Source organism: Neovison vison, chromosome 2, assembly GCF_020171115.1.
Source record: "Neovison vison isolate M4711 chromosome 2, ASM_NN_V1, whole genome shotgun sequence".
Taxonomy (NCBI): domain Eukaryota; kingdom Metazoa; phylum Chordata; class Mammalia; order Carnivora; family Mustelidae; genus Neogale; species Neogale vison.
Window position 1 is genome coordinate 117,658,749 of NC_058092.1, and position 23,828 is coordinate 117,682,576.

Below are 23,828 nucleotides of genomic sequence, written 5' to 3' on the forward strand. Positions count from 1 at the left end.
GATCAGCAATGTTCCTAACCTAGGCGATCATAGAGGAAATAGTAACAGCTAAAACTTTACTATAGGATGTGATGTAATCTGTGTGGTTGTCATATCCTTTTTTTAAAAGATTTTTTAAGGGCGCCTGGGTGGCTCAGTGGGTTAAGCCGCTGCCTTCGGCTCAGGTCATGATCTCAGGGTCCTGGGATCGAGTCCCGTATCGGGCTCTCTGCTCAGCAGGGAGCCTGCTTCCTCCTCTCTCTTTCTCTCTCTGCCTGCCTCTCTGCCTACTTGTGATCTCTCTCTGTCAAATAAATAAATAAAATCTTTAAAAAAAAAGATTTTTTAAAATATATTTTACAGAGAGAGAGATCACAAGTAGGCAGAGAGAGAGGAGTAATCAGGCTCCCTGCTGAGCAGAGAGCCCAATGCAGGGCTCGATCCCAGGACCCTGGGATAATGACCTGAGCTTAAGGAAGAGGCTTTAACCCAGGTGCCCCATATATGGCCTTTTTAGTGTTGAGATATGTTCCTGGTCTATGCACTCTGGTGAGAATTTTGATTGCAAACAGATATTAAAGTTTGTCAAATGCTTCCCTGCATCTCAAGATGATCACATCATTTGTATTATTTTGATAATGTGCTGTATAACTTTGATCGATGTGCACCTGTAAACCATCATTGCGTTCCTGCAAGATCCCACTTGATCATAGTATATGATCCTCTCAGCATATTGGAGAACATGGGTTGCTAGTATTTTTTGAACATTTTTGCATTTATGGTCATCAGGAATATTGGACTATAAGATTCTTTTCTTGGGGTGTCCTCCTTTATTCTTGTATTAGGGTAATTTTGACCTCAGCAAATGAGTTTAGAAGCTTTCTCTTCTGTTTTTAGGAAAAGTAGGCAAATGGCTGGTATAATCCTTCCCTGAATGGTAGATTTTACCACAAAAGGCATCTTCTGTTGGAACTTGGTTTTTTGGGGGGAGGTTTTAAATTGCTGATATGATGAGTACTGGTGTTTTATGTAAGTACTGAATCACTAAAGTTGAAAAAAGGTTTCAACATCTTGGTGGTGGGATGGATGAAGGGGAATGAGAGTCATGGGGGCCCAGCACTCAGTGGCTCCATCTGCCACTGCGGCTCTGCCATTCCTCTCAGATGCTGGCAGAGGAGGAAGGATGTGCTGGAAACATGGCAGAGTGGTAGTGGTGGTGGGGTGGCGGGAATGTGGGGTCCGAGTGCGGTGATGAGACTGATGTGTGGACCTCCTGTCCCACCCAAAGGGTATCAGATAATCTACTGCCTGGTCAACATCAACTCCAGCGTGTTCACCACAGTGGAGATGGGTGCCATGGTGAGGCGATTCACGGTCACTTAGCTGGCTCCAGAGTCAGCATACATCTTTAGCCTGATGACCAAGATGAGGCAGGGCTGGGGGAGCCCCTAGAGGCCACCATCATCACCACTGAGAAGTGAGGTAAGGCCAGAGGCCCAAGGACACTGTCCTGGTGACAAGCGGAGGACAGCTGGGCCAAATTGGGAGCCACAGACTTGCTGAGTCCATGGCTTGCTGGGGAAGGGCTTGCAGGGTAGTGGGTCTTCACAGCCTGATATTTACCAGATAGGCAGGAATGTCCCTGGAGGAGAGGTTGTGTAACAGATCAGGGTGTCTCTGAGTCACCACATTGGAGGGAGGCTCCCTGAAGCCAGGTGCTTTTTTTTCTGATATTCAAAACCACATGACTAGCTGAGCCAGGGGTTCCAAAACATGTTTCCTACCAAGCAGTCCTAGGGAGATGTGTCTTCATGGATGCCGCTTCTGTTCCAAGCATTGGTGAGGTGCTTATTGTTCATTGTCTTGGTTACTCCTCACCAAATCCTGGTGTACAAAGTGCTGTGAGGCCCAGTTCTATGAAGACATAGGACACGGACAGATTCAGTCATTTGCCTGGGACACAGCTGTTGAGGTAGTGATGTGTTCACCCTCCACAGACACTGGGATCCATGTTTCCACAGCAATAAGCTTTGGGTTCCCATCTCAGTGAGACCCATATGCCCTCCAACCTCCTTCTGGGATCTGCCTCAGTGGGCTGCCTCCCCAGGGCCACCCCAAATCCTCTAGGCCCTTTTTATGCCACCTGACCTTGGAGGGACCGCAGGGGTTCTAGCTTAGGTCTGAGTCAGGACCAAATAGGGACAATCTGGAAAGAAGAGCAGCCACTGAACCCCCACTCTGAGGCTGCCAGAAGCTTGGGTGGCTTTCAGTGCAGCATGGTGTTTGCCAGTTTCTGTGCTATAACTAGCCCGCATGCATAGTTCCCTTAGAGTTCTGGCTTCAGAATGTGTGGCTCAGTGACTGCATCCCTTTTCTCTCTACATCCATGGAGCAGGCTGTGCTTTGGCACTGTTGAGGTCACAGGGTAGCACATGGGTAGTAGCTTGACCCGGCCTATTCCAGGAGTGGTGTTGAGGGGAACATATGGCTCATTTACCTCCTGTGCTCTTGAATGGAGAGCCCCATCTGTGCCCCAGAGGTATCTCTATGCACTTTGGAGCAAAATCTAAACAACAAAATGAAAGGATCCAGGATATATTTGGGCCCATTTACCTCCAGAGGTACTCCTGGTCTGTGGCTTGCTCATTAATGTCAGAGCAGGGGTTGTGCTGGAGCATATGTAGGCTGACAGCCAGGCCTACTGCAGGCTATCTGGAAATGTTGCCACCCTGGGAGAAACCCATTTGCTTACTACTCAAGTGTTATTTGTGCTGTTGTGCTGAATCCTCCTCTGACCCACCTGCGTACCATGAGAGGCTGAGTGAAATGCAATGCCTAGAGTGTAGATTGTGTTGGCCTCTCTATACATCTGTCCCTAGAGGTTCTTCAGCCAGTAGGTAGGGGTTTGGGGGGCATATATTTGGGGCTGACGTTCCTTGTTTCAGAGGTGTCCCTTGAGGTTGAGCAGGAAGGCGGGGGCTACAGTCATGTATGGCACCTGGGCCCACATTGGCCACCATGGTGTTTGGGTTGAAGGGAGTAGGGCCACCAGCTGGAGTCTGTGGCTCCTTAACTACATGTTGACCGTCTGCACCCAGGGCTCCGGACACCAGAGCAGAGCCAGAGTCAAAGGGCCCTGTCAGATGCTCATAGGAAAGTACTGGAGAAGGAAGGGAGGCAGGCAGGTGCAGGCAACTGAATCAGCCATCCAGGTCACTAGGGGGCTGAAACCCGGCTCTGTGCTCTGTGCTACATTGGACGGTTGTCTTGTCTGATGGCAAAAAGCACACAGCATGAAGTCTGCCATCACCAAAACCCTGAAGTAGATGGCATGGTGTGGAGCACACTCTGGCACCTGGGTGTAGTGGTCGTGTCTCCTCATCCAGTCTCCTTTCAAATGCCTAGGTCAGCACCTGGATGTTGGACAGAGGGAAGCTATCTAGGGTGTGGGACTTCTTTCTGGGGAGGCTGGCAGTTGGAATACTGCCCCGTGGCTCGGGTGGACAGTGGGGACAGAGACCAAACTAGCCTTCTAAGCACTAAGGCTCAGGCTCTGTGCAGGGAATTCTTGGAAGCACCAGAAGAAGGACCTTATCTGCATGTCACTGCAGCTGTGCTCCCCCTGCACAAACCTTGGATGGGCGCAAGGAGAAAGAAAGGGTAGGAAGGAGTATATTTGCTCCTTCCACCCCTTTGCAGGTAACCTTCTTCCAAAGAAATCCATCAAGAAAATGGAACACAGAGGCCAAGAGGCCTGTTGGACACCAGGAGAGGGTGTGCTGTGCAATTGGGGGAGAAAGGGCTGGACCGGCATGACCATGGTGGATGAAAAGGGGGCACTGAACAGTTTTGTAGGCCTTGGGCAAGGCAATGAGCTGTGGGGCTTTGCCATCATCTGGGAAGCCTCCATGAACACTGTTGCAAATCCTTTACTACCCCTCTGGTTTTCTCCTTGGGAAAAAATTCTAAAAGCAGAACCCTTAGCTCAGAATACATGAGCATGTTTGGTTTGGAGACACGGAAACTCATGGACCCGCCATGCCCTAGGGACCAAGATACAGATATTGTGGCCTCTCTGCTTCCATGTTGACATCTTGCCTTCTATATTTGGTGAAAATATATCTCATTAAGCATGTGTACACAGGCCTTTCATCCCTACTCTGCCATTAAATGTCTGTGACTATACACAGTGATGTGTCTCGTGGGGTCTTAATGTTTGATCATGAACATTCTCAAACTCAACTGGGTACGGATTTGCAGAACTCATGGAAAAGCTGCACTCAAACCGAACAAGAATTAATAAGTGGGGAATGAGTTGAGGAATATGAGTCTACCTTTGTGACTCTTGTTTGAATCATTGCTTGTTCTTTAATGTTTCGTCTTCCAGGTTGAGGGAAACTGTATCTGAAAATATCCATGATCTTCAGAAATGTGATGAAATATTTCTGTGTGAACAAATGGGATCATTTAACTTCTCTTCCTCCCTCAACACTCCATCACTCAGAAAACCTCAGGGAGAATTCTTTCTTCCAAGGTACTTAGAATTATTGCTATAAGTTCAGCACAAATGCCTTTTTCTTGTAACAGGACATGGTTGGGAACCAAGGGGTTGAGTAAAGTGTCCAATTAGAGAGTAACATGTATAGACTCAGATAATGAGCCAAACAGTATTCATTAGGGCATAACGGAAAGCCACCAGGGATGATGTTCACAATGTTAGGGCATAACTGAAACCACCAGGGATGAGGTTCACAATGCTCTCAATGAGTTCCAATCTAATCTAAATTCTCTAAAAGCTAGGCTAACTGAGACAGAAGATAGAAATAGTGATCTGGAGGACAAACAATAGAGAGAAAAGATCAGTAGGAAGCCTGGAACAAACAGCTTAGAAGCCACAAAAACAGAATCAGGGAAATAAATGATGCCATGAACTTTCCAACATCAGAATTATTGGAATCCCTGAAGGGGAGGAGAAAGAAAGAAGTCTAGAAGATATAGTGGAACAAGGTCTTCATGAAAATTTTCCCAATCTCGCGAATGGAACCAGCTTTAATGTACTAGAGGCAGAATGGTCTCCCCTCAAGATTAGAGATTCCAAAAAAACATCAAGGTATCTGATAGTAAAATTCAGGGATCATAATTGTAGATACAATCTCTTGAAAGCCACGAGGACAAAAAGGCTACTTCCATACAGAGCAAAGCCCATCAGACAATGTCAGGCCTGTCCATGGAGACCTGGCAAGCCACAAAACGGCAGACAAGATATATTCAGGCACTAAATGAGAAGAATATGCATCCAAGAATACTTTATCCAGCAAGACTGACATTCAAAATGGATGGAGAGATAAAGAGTTTCCAAGACCAGCGAGGCTTAAAAGACTATGCAACCACCAAGCCAACACTGCAGAAAATATTAAGGGGGGGGGAAATATAAAAGAAGAAAAATAATAAGAATAGCATTGAACAGAAATATAGAGACAATCTACAGAAATAAAAACTGCAAAGGTAACCTGATGTCAATAAAAACGTATCTATCAATAATTATACTCAATGTGACTGGCATAAATGTGTCCATTAAATGACACAGGGTTTCAGATTGGATACAAAGACAGGACCCATCCATATGTTGCTACAAGAGACCCATTTAGAACCTAAAGATACACCCAGACTAGAAGTGAAGGGATGGAGAAGCATCTCTAATGCCAATGGGCCTCAAAAGAAGGGTAGCAATTATCATATCAGATAAATTAGATTTTAAACTAAAGACTGTAGTCAGAGATACAGAAGGACACTACATCATTCTTTAAAGGACTATCTACCAAGATGATCTAACAATTGTAAATATCTATGCCCCAAATATGGGAGCAGCCAATTACAAAAGAAAACTGTTAATCAAGATAAAGAGTCACATTGATATAAATACATTAATAGTAGGAGACCTTAACACACCTCTCTCAGAAATAGATCATCAAAGCAGAAAATCAATAAAGAAACCAGAGCATTGAATGACACATTGGAACAGGTGGACCTCGTAGATATATACAGAACATTCCACCCTAAAACAACAGAATACTCATTCTTCTGAAGTGCACATGGGACCTTCTCAGGAATAGACCACATACTAGGTCACATACAGGACTCAATCAATACCAAAAGACTGAGATTATTCCCTGCATATTCTAAGATCACAATGCTTTGAAACTGGAGCTCCATCACAAGGAAAAGTACGGAAGGAACTCAAACACCTGGAAGCTAAAGGCCACCTTGCTTAAGAATGCTTTAATCAACCAGGAGATTAAAGAAGAGCTGAAAGAATTCATGGAAACCAATGAGAATGAAGACACTTTGGTCCAAAACCTATGACATACAGCAAATGCGGTCCTAAGGGGGAAATGCATCCATCCAAGCCTCTCTCAAAAAAAAAAAAAAATCCAGAATGCACCAGCTGTCTCTACACCTTAAAGAACTGGAGAACCAACAAAAATCAAACCAACTCCACATATAAGAAGGGAAATAATCATGATTAGAGCTGAGATCAATGAGTTAGACACCAGAGATACAGTAGAACGTATCAATGAAACTAGAGGATGGTTATTTGAAAGAATCAATAAGATCAATAAACCATTGGCCACACTAATCCAGAAGAAAAGAGAGAAAGCTCAAATACTTAAAATTATGAATGAAAAGGGAGAGGTCACAATGAAAAACAAGGAAGTAGAAACAATCATCAGAAGTTATTATCAACAGTTATATGCCAATAAGCTAAGCAACCTAGATGAAATGGATGCATTCCTGGAAAATAAACTCCCAAAATTGAACCAGGTAGAAATTAACAACCTAAATAGACTGATATCTAGTAACAAGATTGAAGCAGTGATCAAAAACCTCCCCAAAAAACAAGAGCCCAGGACCTGATGGATTCCCTGGGGAATTCTACCAAACTTTCGAAGAATAAATAACACCTATTCTACTGAAGATGTTTCAAAAAATTGAATCATAAAGAAAACTTCCAGAATCTTTCTATGAAGCCAGCATTACCCTGATCTTCAAACCAGGCAAAGACCCTACCAAAAAGGAGAATTTCAGACGAATATCACTGATGAATATGGATGCTAAGATTCTCAACAAGATCTTAGCAAACAGGATCCAATGGCACATTAAAAAGATTATCCACTATGACCAGGTGGGTTTCATTCCTGGGCTACAAAGATGATTCAACATTCGCAAATCAATCATTGTGATAGAACAAATTAATAAGAGTGAGAACCACATGGTTTTCTCAATTGATGCAGAAAAAGCATTTGACAAAATCCAGCATCCATTCCTGATTAAAACCCTTCAAAGTATAGAGATAGAAGGAAGGTTCCTGAACTTCATAAAATCTATCTATGAAAGACCCACAGCAAATATCATCCTAAATAGGAAAAAGTCTGCAGCCTTCCCGTTGAGATCAAGAACACGACAAGGATGCCCACTCTCAACAGTCTTGTTCAACATAGTATTAGAAGTCCTAGCAACAGCAATCAGACAACAAAGAGAAATTAGAAATATCCAAATTGGAAATTAAGAAGTCAAACTCACTTTCTTCGCAGATGACATGCTTTTTATATGGACCACCCAAAAGACTCCACCCCCAAACTACTAGAACTCATACAGCAATTCAACAACGTGCCAGGATACAAAGTCAATGTACAGAAATCAGCGGCTTTCTTAAACACTAACAATGAAAATACAGAAAGGGAAATTAGAGAATCGATTCCATTTACTATAGCACCAAAAACCATAATATACCTGGGAATTAACCTAACCAAAGAGGTAAAGGATCTGTACTCGAGGAACTACAGGACACTCATGAAAGAAGTTGAAGAAGACACAAAAAGATGGAAGACTATTCCACGCTCTCATATCAGAAAAATAAATATTGTTAAAATGTCTATACTGCCTAGAGCAATCTATACTTTTAATGCCATTCTGATCAAAATTCCACTGTTACTTTTCAAAGAGCTGGAGCAAATAATCCAGAAATTTGTATGGAATCAGAAGAGACCCTGAATCGCTAAGGAAATGTGAAAAACAAAAATAAAACTGGGGGCATCACGTTACCTGATTTCAAGCGTTACTACAAAGCTGTGATCACCAAGACAGCATGGTACTGGCATAAAAACAGACACATAGACCAGTGGGAAAGAGTAGAGAGCCCAGATATGGACCCTCAACACTATGGTCAATTAATCTTCGAAAAACAAGAAAAAATATACAGTGGAAAAAAGACAGTCTCTTCAATAAATGGTGCTGGGAAAACTGGTAGCTATATGTAGAAGAATGAAACTCGACCTTTCTCTTACACCATATTCAAAGATAAACTCAAAATGGATAAAAGACCTCAACGTGATACCTGAATCCATCAGAATCCTAGAGGTGAACATAGGCAGTAATCTCTTCGGTATCAGCCACAGCAACTTCTTTCAAGATATGTCTACAAAGGCAAAGGAAATAAAAGTGAAAATAAACTTTTGGGACTTCATGAAAATCAAAAGCTTCTGCACAGCAAAGGAAACAGTCAACAAAACAAGGAGGCAACCCATGGAATGGGAGAAGATATTTGCAAATGACAGTACAGACAAAGGTTGATATCCAGTATCTATAAATAACTTCTCAAACTCAACACACACAAAACAGGCAATCATTAAAAAATTGGGCAGAAGATATGAACACACTTCTCCAATGAAGACATAGAAATGGCTATCAGACACATGAAAAAAATTCATCATTACTAGCCATCAGGAAGATTCAAATTAAAACCACACTGAGACACCACCTTGCACCAGTTAGAGTGGCCAAAATAAGCAAGACAGGAAACAACATGTGTTGGAGGGGATGTGGAGAAAGGGGAGCCCTCTTACACTGTTGGTGGGAATGCAAGTTGGTGCAGCCTCTTTGGAGAACAACGTGGAGATTCCCAAGAAATTAAAAATAGAGCTTCCCTATAACCCTGCAATTGCACTCCTGGTTATTTATCCCAAAGATACAGATGTAATGAAAAGAAGGGCCATCTGTACCCAATGTTTACAGCAGCAATGACCACGGTCACCAAACTGTGGAAGGAACCAATATGCCCTTCAACGGACGAATGGATAAGAAAGACGTTGTCCATATACACTATGGAGCATTATGTCTCCATCAGAAATGGTGAATACCAAACTTTTTTAGCAACATGGACAGAACTGGAAGAGATTATGCTGAGTAAAATAAGTCAAGCAGAGAGAGTCAATTATCATATGGTTTCACTTATTTGTGGAGTATAGCAAATAACATGGAAGACATGGGGAGATGGAGAGAAGAATTTGAGGGAAATTGGAAGAAGTGAACCATGAGAGTCTATGGACTCTGCAAACCAATTTGAGGGATTTGAAGGGTGGGGGAGAGGTTGGGGGAACCAGGTGGTGGGTATTAGAGAGGGCACGGTTTGCATGTAGCACTGGGTGTGGAACAAAATCAATGAATACTGATACGCTGAAAAGAATATATATATATATATATTTATATATATATATATATATATAAGAATATATATATATATATATATTCATTTATATATATCAAAAAAATCATTGAATACTGATACGCTGAAAAGAAAAAAATATATATATATATACCAAGGAGCGGGGAGTGGGGTATTCCCAATTTCAGATGGCTCCATAATATTCCATTGTATATATGGACCATATCTTCTTTTCCATTTATCTGTTGAAGAGGGCATTGACCCTTCCCACAATTTGGCTATTGTGGCCACTACTTCTATGAACACTGGGGTACATATGTCCCTTCTTTTCAATACATCTGTATCTTTAGGGTAAATACCCAGTAGTGCAATTGCTGTGTTGTAGAGTAGCTCTATTTTTAACATTTTGAGAACTCTTCTGAAATACCTGTGGCTTCTGTGAATCTATAAATCTACGTCTCCACCTCTCTTCCTATCTGTAGTAGTGCTCTACCTGTCAGCACACCCTTAAGTAAAGCAATCCCACCCCAGGTCATGGGAGTTCCAAATATCTCCTAAAGAACCCTATGCTGTGGGTGTCAAGCAACAGTGAAGGAGGCAGGATGGGTCTGTAGCTGGTCTGTGAATTGGAAGTTGTTGTTCTGTGATGTCCTATAGCCCTAAGGGGCAGCAAAGGCTGTATATGGGAGAGTCATCTCACACACTACCTTCCCAGAGCTGATATTTTGCTTTGGGGAGAAAAGACTGTCTACTGACCCTTCTTCCCTTCTGCCTCTAGACTGCATCTGTCCCTGCCCTTGTAGATCCCCTCCCCAAACATGCCCTCTCCTGTATCCTGCTCACACAATTACCTCCTACAAAAGTTGCCCTCATTTTCGGTATGAAGGAATGGGGACTGAAGGGGTGCCCAACTCTGAGTTGCCAATAAATGCAGGGCCTTGATGTTTGTGGAACCATTGGTACAGTGAGCATGGTCTGAGCAGCTAATCACAAGAGTTCCCGAGTGCTAGGAACACATAAGCAACCCACGTCCCCCTTACACTTAAGTGACCTGGATTATATCAGCCTTCACATTTGCTCTGGGAAGCATCACCCTCAAATAATCTCAGACATCATCCATCTTATGGTTGCATGTCTCCCACTTTTCCAGTCCCTTGAAGTTAATTTCAATCCCCAGAAGAAAATCCCTCATGGTTCCCATCTGTGCATGCCCAGGTGCTATGAGCACATTGTCATTACTGAGCTCAGCCCAGGAGCCACAGCTCCAAAACCTCCCCCTACAATCTCAGTTGGTGTCAAATGTAGACACCAGATCACTGACATTTGCATCACACCTATATCCGCACTCCACATCCCTGCAGCTAAGATGGACCGTAGCCCAGGAGGAGCCATCCAGGAATTTCACCTTCCAACTCCATTCTGATTCCAGTGTCCAATTTATCAGAAGGTCAGTATTGAGTTCTGGAAGTGGCCCCATTCTTCATACCCAAGCAGACACTACAGTCTCCAAGGTGCACCTCTTTCCACCTCTCTCCCACTGAGCCTTACTCTGTGAAGACACCCATGCACCTAAAGCATCCATTGTTAATCCCACATTTCTCCCCAATTCTTGCAGTCCTTTTTTGGTAAGAATGGAGCCCACAGCCTCTCATACCATTCTGCCTTCTGCTCTGACCCCAAATCTACTCACCCAGACACAGGGAATCATACCCTGCCTCAGGAGTCACTCTACCCTTCTTGCATGGTCTGTTACATTTGTTCTTCCAAAGACTGCATCACAGACAAATGTGTTCTGGATCAACAGCTGTATTTCTGGCCACAGTCTAAGCCATACCATCAGGGGCCAACCTCAAATTTAGCAAAAATCTGAAAAATTGATCTATGCCAATGCTTTAAGCAGAAATACCTGTGAACAGACACACAGATTGTCTATTCCTTCCAATCAAAATGCTACTAAACTTTAGTATGTCTGAAAAAGTTGATGAGGACAGGCAGGTTATGCTCAATGTCAACTACGCATGTTTAACCAACATATTCTTAGAGCCATGGAGACCCCAACCTCAGGAGAATGTGATAGATAGTAAGGGATAATAGTAACTCTAAGACAGGCTGCCCTTTACAATCACCCAGGTGTTGTCTTTTATAAATCAGTTATTTAGAAATAGTAAGTTTTGTTTATTTTTATTGTTTTAATTTTAAATGCTTTATTTGTCTATTTTTTAAATTCATACCATGCCATTAATTGGGGAGATAAACACATATTTCCCATCTCCCCTTCTATGCCATAGTGGGTGGGTGCACAAACATTAACACTTGGGCACAGCATGTAAGGCAGAAATGTCCAGGAAGACCTTCATTTGAATGAAGAAACTCTCCAACTCAGAGAGCTGAGCCTGCCTCTCTGTGCACTGCTTGGCTTCTTGCTTTAAGAACTCCACCTCTCTTTGAGGATGTAACACTTACCCTTCAACTGGAGGAACTTATCCAATGACTCCACAGTTTTATGGCCTGGGTCTCCTCTACAATTTCCTCCAATTGTCCTTTTTCATTTCCTTCCATAAGTTTGAATAAAAGTATTCAAACCACTGGACTGTTTCATCTTCTAGGGCATGGTGTAGTTTTCTTTTCTTTTTTTTTTAATTTGTTTTTTTAAAGATTTTATTTATTTATTTGACAGAATTAGATCACAGGTAGGCAGACAGAGGAGGAAGCAGGTCCCCTGCTGAGAAGAGAGCCCAATGCGGGGCTCGATCCCAGGACCCTGCCAAAGGCAGAGGCTTAACCCACTTAGCCACAGAGGTGACACATGGTGTAGTTTTCATCTCAGAGGGAGAACTCCCCCCAAAATGAATCTTGTACAGATAGCAGGTTAGAAGGACCTCAGGCTGACGGAGATCAAAAGTAAGAAGAAATTTGAATACTCACTTTTCTGCAAAGGTGAAAAGCATACTACCATAGATTTTTGAGGCAAGTTGGCATCGTAGTCCCGTGCTACCCTGGAATGGAGAGCTCATAGTTTGGAGGTTCCTAGATCTCCATGGCTGCATTGAACAAATAAGTTCAATGCTGAGCAGGTTTGGAGGTCGCATAATCTCATGCCAGCTGGATAGTCGAGTATTAGAGTGTTCTGCACTTTGGGGAGAAAAAACGATCTGTTTCCAAGGAAACATGCTGAACTTGCTGTCTAGGTGCCTTCTTGGCCTAGTGCAGAGCTGTATTATTATTCTCCAGGTCCTTGGGAAGACAGTAATATTGCTGTTCAGGTGCCTGGTAGGCCTATTAGATAGCTCGATTATTGGTCTCCAGTTCCAAGGGCATATGGTGAATCCAAATTCATCATGCCCTCTTGGCTTAGCACACAGCTGATTTTTTGGTCTACTGGGCCAAGTGCCCATAGTAAGCCTGTTATCAATATTCCTAATTGCTTGAGCACAGAGCTGAGTTGTTGGTTTTGAGATCCAAGAGCCCATTGTGCACCTGCTTACCAGGTGCCTATGTGGCATATCAGACAGCTGAGTTTGTCTCTAGGTCCAAAGGCACATGGAGATCCTGCTGCCCAGGTGTCCGCTTGGCCTATCAGATGGCTCATTTTTTGGTCTCCTGGCCAAAGGGAACATGGTGAGACCACTATTTGTCTGCTTGGCCTGGGGCAGAACTGTGTTTCTTATTGCCATTAAAGAACACATGGTAAGTCTGCTATTTAGGTGCTCTCTTGGCCTATCAAAGTGCTGTGTTGTTAGTTTCAGGTCCAAGGGTACATGGTGATTCCACTCTCAAGGCATGTGCTTGGCCTAGCTTTTACTAGTCACCATGTCCAAAGTCTCATGGGAAGCCTGCTATCCAAGTGGCTGCTTGACCTAATAGAGAGCTGTGTTGTTGGTCTCGACGCCCAAAGGCACATGGTAAGCCAGCTGTCCAGGGACTAGTAGAGACCTCATTGTTTGGTTTCCAGGTCCATGGGCACATGTTAAGCCAACAGTGAAGTTTCCTGCTTGGCTTGTCACAGAGCTGTATTGCTGGTCTACAGGTCCAAGGGTGACATCCTTATCCCACTGACAAGGAGAATGCTTAACCTAGAAGACAGCTCCGTTTCTGGTCTCCAGGTCCAAGGGCACATGGTGAGCCTGCTGTCAACGTATGTCCTTGGCCAAGCTACAAAGAGAGTTGTTTGTCTTGAGGCATAAGGGCCTATATTGAGCCTCCTGTCTGGGTGTCTGCTTGGCCTAGTACAGACCTGGTATTGTGGGTTCCATGCCCATGGACTCATGGTGAGCCAGCTGTGAAGCTGTCTCCTTGGCTTGTTCACAGAGGGACATCGTTGGTATCTAGGTCCAAGGGCACCCAGTAAACTGACTGTCATCATGCCAGGGTAGCCCATTACACAACTCAGTTGTCATTCTCCAGGTCCAAGGACACATGGGAAGCCTGTTGCCAAGTTGTCCACTTGGTCAAAGTGCTGAGTTGCAGATCTCCAGGTCCAGGTGCACACAGTTAGCCTCCTGTCTAGGTGTCTGCTTGTCCTTTCCAATATCTCCTTTCTTGGCCTCAACGTCCAATAGCAGAGGTTTAGCCCACTATCCAGGTGCCCACCAGACTGCTCAGTTATTGGCCTCCAGGTCCAAGGCCACTTTAGAGTCCTTTGTCAAGTTTTCCCCTTGGCCAGGCAAAGAGCTGAGTTGATGGTCTCAAGGACCTAGAGCACATGGTAAGCCGCGTGTCTAGATGACTGTTTGGCTTAGCACAGAGCTCTCTTATTGGTCTCCAGGTCCAAAGGCACATGGTGTACCAGCTTTCGAGGTGCCTGCTTGGCCTAGTAGGGACCTGATTTTGTGGTTTCCAGTTCCATGGGCCCGTGTTGAGTCAGTTGTGAAGTCACCTGCTTGGCTTATCTCAGAGCTGCATAGATGGTCTCGAGGTCCAAGGGCCACATGGTTAGCCTACTGTCAACATGACTTCTTAAACCACGGGACAACTCAGTTTTTTGTCTCCAGGTCCAAGGGCACATGCTAAGCCCACTGTCATGGTGGCTGCTTGGCCAAGCAAAGATCTGAGTTGTTGGTTCCAGGTCTAAGGGCACATGGTGAGCCTCAAGTCCAGTTATCTGATTGGCCTAGCCCAGGGCTCCTTTTTTTGGGCTTAATATCCGAGGGACCATGTTGATCCCACTGCCAAGGTGCCTGTTAGCTTACCAGACAGCTCACTTGTCAGTCTCTAGGTCCAAGAACACACGGTGGACCTCCTGTCCAGGTGCCTGCTTCGTGTAATGGAAAACAGATTTGCTAGACTCCATGTCCATGGGAACATGGTGAGATGGCTCTTCAAGGTGCCTGCTTGACCTAGCAGACATCTGAATTGTTGGTCTCCTGGTCCATGGGCACACGGTGAGTCTGGTGTCCAGGTGCCTGCTTGGCATAGTGGAGAGCTGAGCATTTGTCCACTGGGTACAAAGATCATGGTCATGCTTCTGTTGAATTGAAACATTTTACCAATACCAGCTAGGATGCAGAAACCATGGTTTCTTGGCACTTGGCAACACTATTCTCTGGGATTCCTTGCCTTGTGCTGCACTGGGCTGGCCAGGTTGAGGTATGGAGGCTCCCTGTCCACCCAGTGTCTGTGTGACTCATCTTCCCAGTGTCAAATGGAATAAGAAGCCTCCCAGTCTTTGGGTTTTTGGGAGGTGCTGTGTCCTGAGGTCTGAAAGTCTCTTTGTTAGGCTGTGTTTGAGGATTGATAGTCTGTAGGCTCTGGGTTAGCCAGTTATCTGGGTAGTTATTTTGTGCGCTGCTGAGTTGTTTCAGACAGTCCATGGACTGAGTGTCAGTGCTCCAAGGACTAACATTGCATATAGAGACGTGGTGATTCCTTTTCCCAGTACCTATGTGTTTTGTAAAATTCCCCCTCTGCCTGATGTCTCTAAATATTCCACACATTGTGCACATCTGGGTTGGCTGGATGTTCAGAGTACCATGTGCCCTGTGCTGAGCCAGGTTGGAGGACTTCAGAGTAATAGTGTGCCAAATGTTCCCACAGAACATGGACTCAGCTTTTCTCTACTGAAGTTACATATGACCTCAGGGGTGTGGGACCCAGCTGTCAGATAATCCATAGTATGCTTATAGACAGTGTCCCACTCCCACACGCCAAATGAGAATGTCTCCCTGAGGACCTGAGCCAGGCTCATAGTGTGCAATGATTCTAGGTTTTGCCATGTATGGGTATGAAGACACTATGGACCACAGAAGGGCAAAAACATAGGTGCTAACATGATGGTGGTGTGTAGAATATTGGAGAGGACCACAGTCGGAAGATTGGGTGGGGGGCTTCTCAGGGGCAGGGGCAGGAAACAGGGCAGAGAAGTCGAGGAAGAGAAGGAAGAGCTGTGACTGAACTGCTATCCCTATCTTCACTGGAGCCTGGGCTGTTGTCAAGTTTTATTACCTCTCTGGGTCACCAGAATGCCTTCATGTGATGTCACCACCATGGAATGTCACCACTATACCCTGGCCAATCACCAGGGATTTCTCAGATTGGCATCATTCTTATGACCAATGACAAGACAGGTCAGCTGGCCAATTACTGATGGATTTCTCAGTGACACCCGTGACTGTTATCATCACCTGGAAACCATGATTTAAAGGAAAAGAGGTAAACTGTGCTTCAAGAGGAAAAATTAATATTTGGGTTGTATTTACAGTGAGGGTCACAAATATTGCGAAGTACATGTGTCACACAGAGGCACCATTAATTAAAACATTGACATGCATGTCAGAGAAGACATGCGTCATTAGACCCCATGAAAGGTCACAGGTGTAAGTCAGACAACATGGCAATAGAGAAATCGTTACTCTCAGCTCATCCAATGAAGCTTAAATATAAGTGGAAAATATGGTAGGCATTATGTTTAGGACATCTTACCATAGTAAACCTAAGCCTGGAAGGGATGAATATGTGTCACTAGTAAGGATCTGCTTGCCAATATCATAGTGGCATTCAGCTCTGATAGACTGGGAACAACAAAATCCGTCCTGTCACCAGGTTCACATTCTTCATATCCAGCATCCAATGAGAGAATTCTGCAAAGAAGAATTAAATTTTTCCCCGCTTTCAAATAAAATTATATACTTAATAAATTATTCTGAACACTCAATAAATCAAAAGTGTGATCATATAAATGTTGCAAGGCTACAAGTAGAAAAGTGATCACTATTTTGAAGGCAGGAGGATGGAGACTTGGATTTGGTTTGTTAGAGCTGAGGATACAGTGGAGGGGAGGGAGTCTTATTAAGAAAGGTGCCACAAAGTATTATAAACAGCTGGGTGCTAAAGAAGAACATTTTAAAGTCTGGATAAAGAAGATGTGGTTCATAGATAGGATGAAATATTACTCAGCCCCCCAAAAACTAAAATATTGTCTTTTGTAAGGATGAGGATGGAACTGGAGGGTATAATGCTAAGGGAACAAGTCAGTCACAGAAAGCCAAATGCCATATTATTTCTATCATAAGCATAATATGAGAAAAAATACCAATTAACATAGGGGAAAGGGAGAAAAAATAATACAAGATGCATATGGGGAGGGAGGCAAACCATAAGAGACTCAACAACTAGGGAACAAATTGAGGGTTGCTGGAGAGGAGGTAGCTGTGACATTGGGAAACTGGGTGATGGGCATTACCAAGGGCATTTGATGGAATAAGCTCTAGGTATTATATGGAACTGATGCATCCCTAAATTGTACCCCTGAAACTTAGAATAAATAATGTTTTCAGGAGAATTCCATAGCTTTTCCCCACGAGCACATAGGAAGTTCCCATAAATTACTTGTTGAAAGAGTGAGCTGCCAGGTGGAGCCCACTCATCCTTGTGGCCATACACAGGCTCTAGAGCTCAGGGGAGAGATTAATAAGAGCAGAGAGGTACCCTCGGAAAATGGGAGGAAATGGGCCTGGGACTGACCACCAACCAAAGGGGCACACAGGAAAAGCTGCCAACAGAAGCTGAAACAGAAATCTGCAAAGAAGTAAAAAAAAAAAAAAAAAAAAAAAAAGAAGTGAACTAGAAGTAAATCACCACAGAAGTGAAGAGTGGGTCTCCCCAGGAGACCAGTTACCTTTCACCCCTATACTGGTCAATTGAGGATAATTCCAGCTGGATTGCCCTTGGGTTTCTGTCACTCTCAGACAAACCCATTCCTGTTATATTTGCATACTTTATGACTCATTATTATTTTCTGTAGCATAGTTGACACACAATAATTTTTTAATGTCAGGTGAACATTATAATTATTGGACAAGTTTATACTTTACATTATAATGATGAGAAGTGTAGCTACCATCAGTCAACTGAGACACCATTCCAACACAATTGTCATATTCCCTATGCTGTGCCTTTCATCCCCATGACTTATTCAACCCACAATGGGAAGTCTGTGTCTCCTACGCCCCTTCACCTATTTCTTCAATGCCCCTTCAACTCCCTTCTGAGAACCATCTCTTTCTTATCTATAGTGACATTCTGATTGTGCTTTGTATTTCTTTATTCATTTGTTTTGCTTTTCAGAATCTAGAAGAAGTGAAATCCTATAGTATTTGTCCTTCCTGTCTTACCTATTTCACTATAGTGTATGCCATCTGGGTCCATCAATGATCCAAAGGACATAAATCCCATCCTATTCTAAGTTGGAGTAATTTTCCATTTCCTCTACGTTGCTTACCTTATTGGCATATAGTTGTTGGTCATAATTTCTGATGTTTGTTCTTATTTCCTTGGTGTTAGTCATGATCTCTCCCCTTTCATTCATAATTTAATTAATTCATTCATAATTTTATCATTATTATTATTTTTATTATTAATTTATCTTCTTTTGGAATAGTTTGGCCAGTGATTTGTCAATCTTCTTGATTCTTTTAAAGAACCAGCTGCTAGTTTCGTTATGTGTTCTGTATCTCTAGTTCCTAACTCATTGATCTCTGCTTTAATTTTGATTCCTTCCCTGTCTTTGTCTGGAAACAAGGGCATGCTGCTAGGCCCCTGAGAAAGGTAGGCCAGGAATCCCAGAGGGGAGGGGCACCCGTAGCGTACTGGTCTCACCCACAAACACCTCCATGGCACACTAGATAGGCTCAGGCCAATGCTCATGTAGGCTGTCAGGATGACGAAAAAGTGCTGGAATTTCTTCACACCTGCAGGTGGAAAGAGAAAGGGGTCAAGGGGACTGATAACAGCTCCCTGCCTTGGAACAACACTGAGGTCCTTTGGGGAAACCCTGGGCATCCCCAGAGAGTCCGTGTTGTGGTGTCCTCCTCCTTCCCTCACCAGGGACTATCATCCACCCAGCATAACAGCAGACCTTCCCATCCACTCTGCCCTCAGGGTCAATGGGACAGCAGGCTCTCTTCCAGATGAAGAGCAGAGGTGCCAAAACACAACATCTGGGTCTTGCCATTCCTCCAGAATCTCTCTATGAGAACAGATGGGGAAAGTCTCCAGAATCGGAGCAAGAAATGCACCATTTGGACTCTTGAGTATTTTAATTTTGTCATTTTTTAGTGGCTTCTACCTTGCATTTCCCCTTGCATTACTACTGAAAATGTCAAAATAATTGTTCCTCCAAGAATACAAGTCAGCCATCATATCTACCCAGAAATGAGACCCTAACTACCATCTAGATGGGATGCCCTGAAATCTTCTTCTTAGTGGGATGCAGTTCAAAGGTTCAACTAGCTTGGATGACCCAGGAACTACGAAACTGCCGCCTTCCAGGGGAAGAAGGGACCCAAATCAGGTTGCCAGCCACCCAGACAATGAAAATGGATGGTAGGAAAACACAGTCGGATCTTTGGTGTTTTTATGTTAGAATGATGGAAGAAAAGAGATGGATGGGAATTCTCAAGGAAGATTCATATCGATGGAAACTTTGCTAAGAGAGCCACTCTGAAACTAGAGTGTGAAGGACGATCAGGAAGGAAACCATAGGCCCATCTCCTGTTTCCAGTAACTGAGCACCGTGAACTTTTGATTTCTGTCACAAGGACCTGCTCATTGGAATCCACCACCACCTGGTACACATCCTTCTTTTTTTTTTTCAATTTATTTATTTTCAGAAAAACAGTATTCATTATTTTTTCACCACACCCAGTGCTCCATGCAAGCCGTGCCCTCTATAATACCCACCACCTGGTACCCCAACCTCCCACCCCCACCACTTCAAACCCCTCAGATTGTTTTTCAGAGTCCATAGTGGTACACATCCTTCTACTCTAGACTGAAAGAGAGACAATGTAACACCTGTTAGCTGCCAGCACTCATCATCATTCTTTCAAAACAAGCGCCTGCGCTTTTCCCTCATGAACCAGTACTCCCTGCTCAAAATCGGGAGCACACCTGATTTCTCTCCACTCTGTGTCTCCCAGATAATGTTCCCTAGTTCCCCAAACAGAAGTGTCCTTTTTTTGCTTCTTTCTTTCCCAGCACCCGATTCTTGACTTACACGATGATGTACCAATGCAAAGGGCCATGTGAGACTATTTGGACTTCATCAGGTTATGGCAAACATCAGAGGAAACATTAAAATGCTGAAGTCCTCTATAATACACACTACCTGGGTATTATAGAGGGCACGAATTGCATGGAGCACTGGGTGTGGTGCAAAAATAATGAATACTGTTATGCTGAAAATAAATTAAAAATAAATTTAAACAAAACAAAACAAAACAAAAAATGCTGCAGTCCACCTCACCTTAAATTCAGATTCCTGAAATTGATGTGTTCCCAGTTTGGTCTTTTCAGAAAATTTCATTCCAAAGAACCAGCACCAGTTGTTGGAAATGAAATGTCTATTTTGACAGAACATCAGAAATCCATCCAATTTCCTCAGTCATAGTCTATAAGGTACTCTAAATAGATATACTTTTCTTTTATTCACACCAGCACCACCAAGAAAACCATCGCCAAGTCGTAAACTCCAATTAACTGTTATCTGACATTTGCCAAAGTGACAGAGATTACTTGATTTATTCAAAACTTAATTTTTTAAAAGTACATATTTTCATAAGATTAAGAAATTTTTCCAAAACTGTGCCAGAAAAATGATCTATTTAGATATCAATTGGATAAAATGGTATAATTGTGTTACCTGAAGCAGCAGACAATTGTATTGTCATGTATAAATATCTGCTGTTACTCAGGGTTTTGTTTTTCTCCCATAGTATTATGTTGCATAAATCATAAAATATTTTTATTTACATTTCATTGTTATTAATTTGTTTATTTATCATGTAAGAATTGTACTCTCTTCTTTTCCAGAGAATAGAGCAAGTAGGCAGAGCAAGTAGGGAGAGCGGCAGGCTGAGGCAATGGGAGAAGAAGGCTCTCCTCCCCTGAGCAGGGAGCTCGACTTGGGCTTGATCCCAGGGCCTGGACCTGAGACGAAAGCAACTGCTTAAGCGACTGAGAAACCCAGGTACCCCAGGTAGAAACTATTTTAAAGAAATCACGTTATATTTGCTGCCTGCAAGTGCCTATATCCCCTGGGTTATTGCCAAGGACTTCTGAATTGTCACTTTCCAAGAGAACACACAGCAGTGGCCAGTCCCAAAGGGACTTAAAATGGATGTGGCCCCCTGCTTGCCAAACTCCAGAGAGTGCAAGAACAAGGGGTGAAACCAGCAGAGAGGTTTTGGGTCCAAACACTCCAGAGTGCACAGACTGACCTTGGCAGTCAAGATGGGCCTGCCCAGATGTCACCTGCCTCACCCTCTGTGTCCATGTAAGGACACCATGCATGCATGCGATGTATGCAGGCCCCGGAGGCGCCATCCAGTGGTCGAGACGACCCACTGTCCACAAAGGGTGACCCTCCCTGTGGACCGGATATTGAGGATGGGTGGGAGGCAAGAGGGAAGTCAGTGCACTAAGTGCCTTTCAAATCAGATATGCACGGGAATCCAGTGTTTTCAAAGAGTATCTCTCTGTCTCCTGCAGAAAGAGCACCTTGCGATCCAAATTAATGCAACTCACTGAAAAATGACAGACATATGTTTGTATCCTTAGCTCATGGCTCAGGTAGTCCGCCCCACAGACAATATTAGTAACGGTCGCCCTTGGCTCCAAGGGGCTCCTGGAAGGAACACAAGCCCTTCTTGGGGAGGAGAGCCGCGCAGGAAGTACTTTTTTAAAAAAATATATTTTACTTATTCGACACAGCAGGCATGACTTGGGTGAGGGGCAGAGGGAGAAACACTCCCCCCTGAGCAGGGAGCCTGATGCTAGGTTTGATCTCTGGACTCCAAGAACAGGACCTGAGCAGATGGCCAATATGTAGCCCACTGAGCCACCCAAGAACTCCTAGAGAGACTTTGTGAAACAATCTCGTATAAATAGGAGTTTTACAGAGTAGCAGTTGTGAAATGAACATTTACATTGTAAAATGTTGTAAAATGAACATTTACTCCTATGTGCCTTCAGGAGTATCTTTTTTTTTAAGATTTTATTTATTTATCAGAAATAGAGAGGGAGAGAGAGAGCACAGGCAGACAGAATGGCAGGCAGAGGCGGAGGCAGAGGGAGAAGCAGGCTCCCAGCCGAGCAAGTAGCCCGATGTGGGACTTGATCCCAGGACGCTGGGATCATGACCTGAGCCGAAGGCAGCTGCTTAACCAACTGAGCCACCCAGGCGTCCCAGGAGTATCTTTTTTTAATTAAAATAATGTAGTTAGTTAACTTACAGTGCAGCATTGGGTTCTTCAGTAGAATTCAGGGATTCATCACTTATATCCAACTCTCAGAGCTGATCACAAGAAGTGCCCTCTTCAATGCCCATCATACATCGACCCCTCCCCAACCCACTTCCCTCCATGACCCCACAGTGTGCAGGGATGCCTTCACTCTGAGAGTTCTGTCATGACCCATCACCATGGTGACCTGATGACATGCACCCATCCTTCCATTTCATCTGCCACTCTGTGAGTCACTCCCCTTGCAGTTTGATGAACAGGTGTAAAGGTCCCCACAATGGGAAATCTCAACCACTGTTCTACAGGTATGTGCCTATCAATTTTCTGAATTCTCTTCTCTCTCTTTTACCCAGAGACTGGGTTCTTCTCTTCGGGTTTTCCTTTCCACCCTCTGATTTCTCCTCCTGGTTCGACGCCTGTATTTGTTAGTTTTTCTGTGTTATTTCAGTGTGATTTCTTGGTGAAGCTGTCTTCCTTAAATAACTTCTATGTTCAGAAAACCGTACTATTTCTGAATGTCAATTTCAGATGCAGTCATACAGTGAACACACACAGGTCACACACCACTCTGTTGTCCCTGGATCAAGAGAAACTTGGTGTGACCCAGGCAACACATTTGAGGGGGAGGAATTGCTGGTCACTTCTTCTCAATGGAGATGACAAAATCAGAGAGGAACAGTTAGCAGTCGAAATGCAGCTGTTTTTAGAAGGAGAGACACTGGAAGATATCAGGGTGTTTTCATGGGTTGATGTGGAGGGTTTCGCATGCCATTTGCATGATGCTTGGGAGTGTATGGGAATGGACTGTGACACTGGGTGGGTGGAAAGAACACTTGGTAGCTGAACAGTGGACTGTCTGTTGGTCTCAAAGATACTGCTAGGCTGGGTTCTCAAAGTCCAGCCTATGGAGGGAGACAGGAGACTGTAGGTTTAGTAGACAGTCTCCTAAACCTACAGTCTCCATAGGAGATCAAGAGACCTGCGAGTAGACAGAGGATGTTTGGGAGGACTGAGAGAGTAGGGAGGAAATCACTCCATCCAGGGTAGCCTCACTTACATCCAGGCTCCTCAGAACAGGCCTCACATCAAGAGTAGTCCAATCAGCATCATACATCTCCTTCCTTAAACCAACCATTCCCAGCCCAGATGGCCACCTTCATGTTAACTCTTACCATGATCTACTCCTCAGGATTGGCCAGATGAAGGGAAGTGATTTCTCGGCAGGATCATACTGTGATAGTTGGGAGTGGAATGATCTGGAGTTTTTATCAGACTGGGAGACAAGCAGAACACCAGTAGCAGTGGGAATCAACTGGCCTTCAGGAAGGCCGTGGACGACAGAGCTGACCTTGCAAATAGATGGGGGAACGTGGCTGATCTTACACATTCCTGGTCCTCCCCTAGGGCTCCATTTGGAAGAATCTGTCTCATATTTTATGTCAGGATCCCAAACACAGAGGTGACTGAGGGCTGAGTCTGGTATCGTGGCACTTGCTCTTCCCTAAAGAAACACTGGCAAAGGGGAATTTGAGATTGTGAGGGCAGCTCTTTATTCAGGGGGTCAGGACGTTTTCTCAGGGGCACTGGGTGGGTGTCAGGGGCTTGGGGAT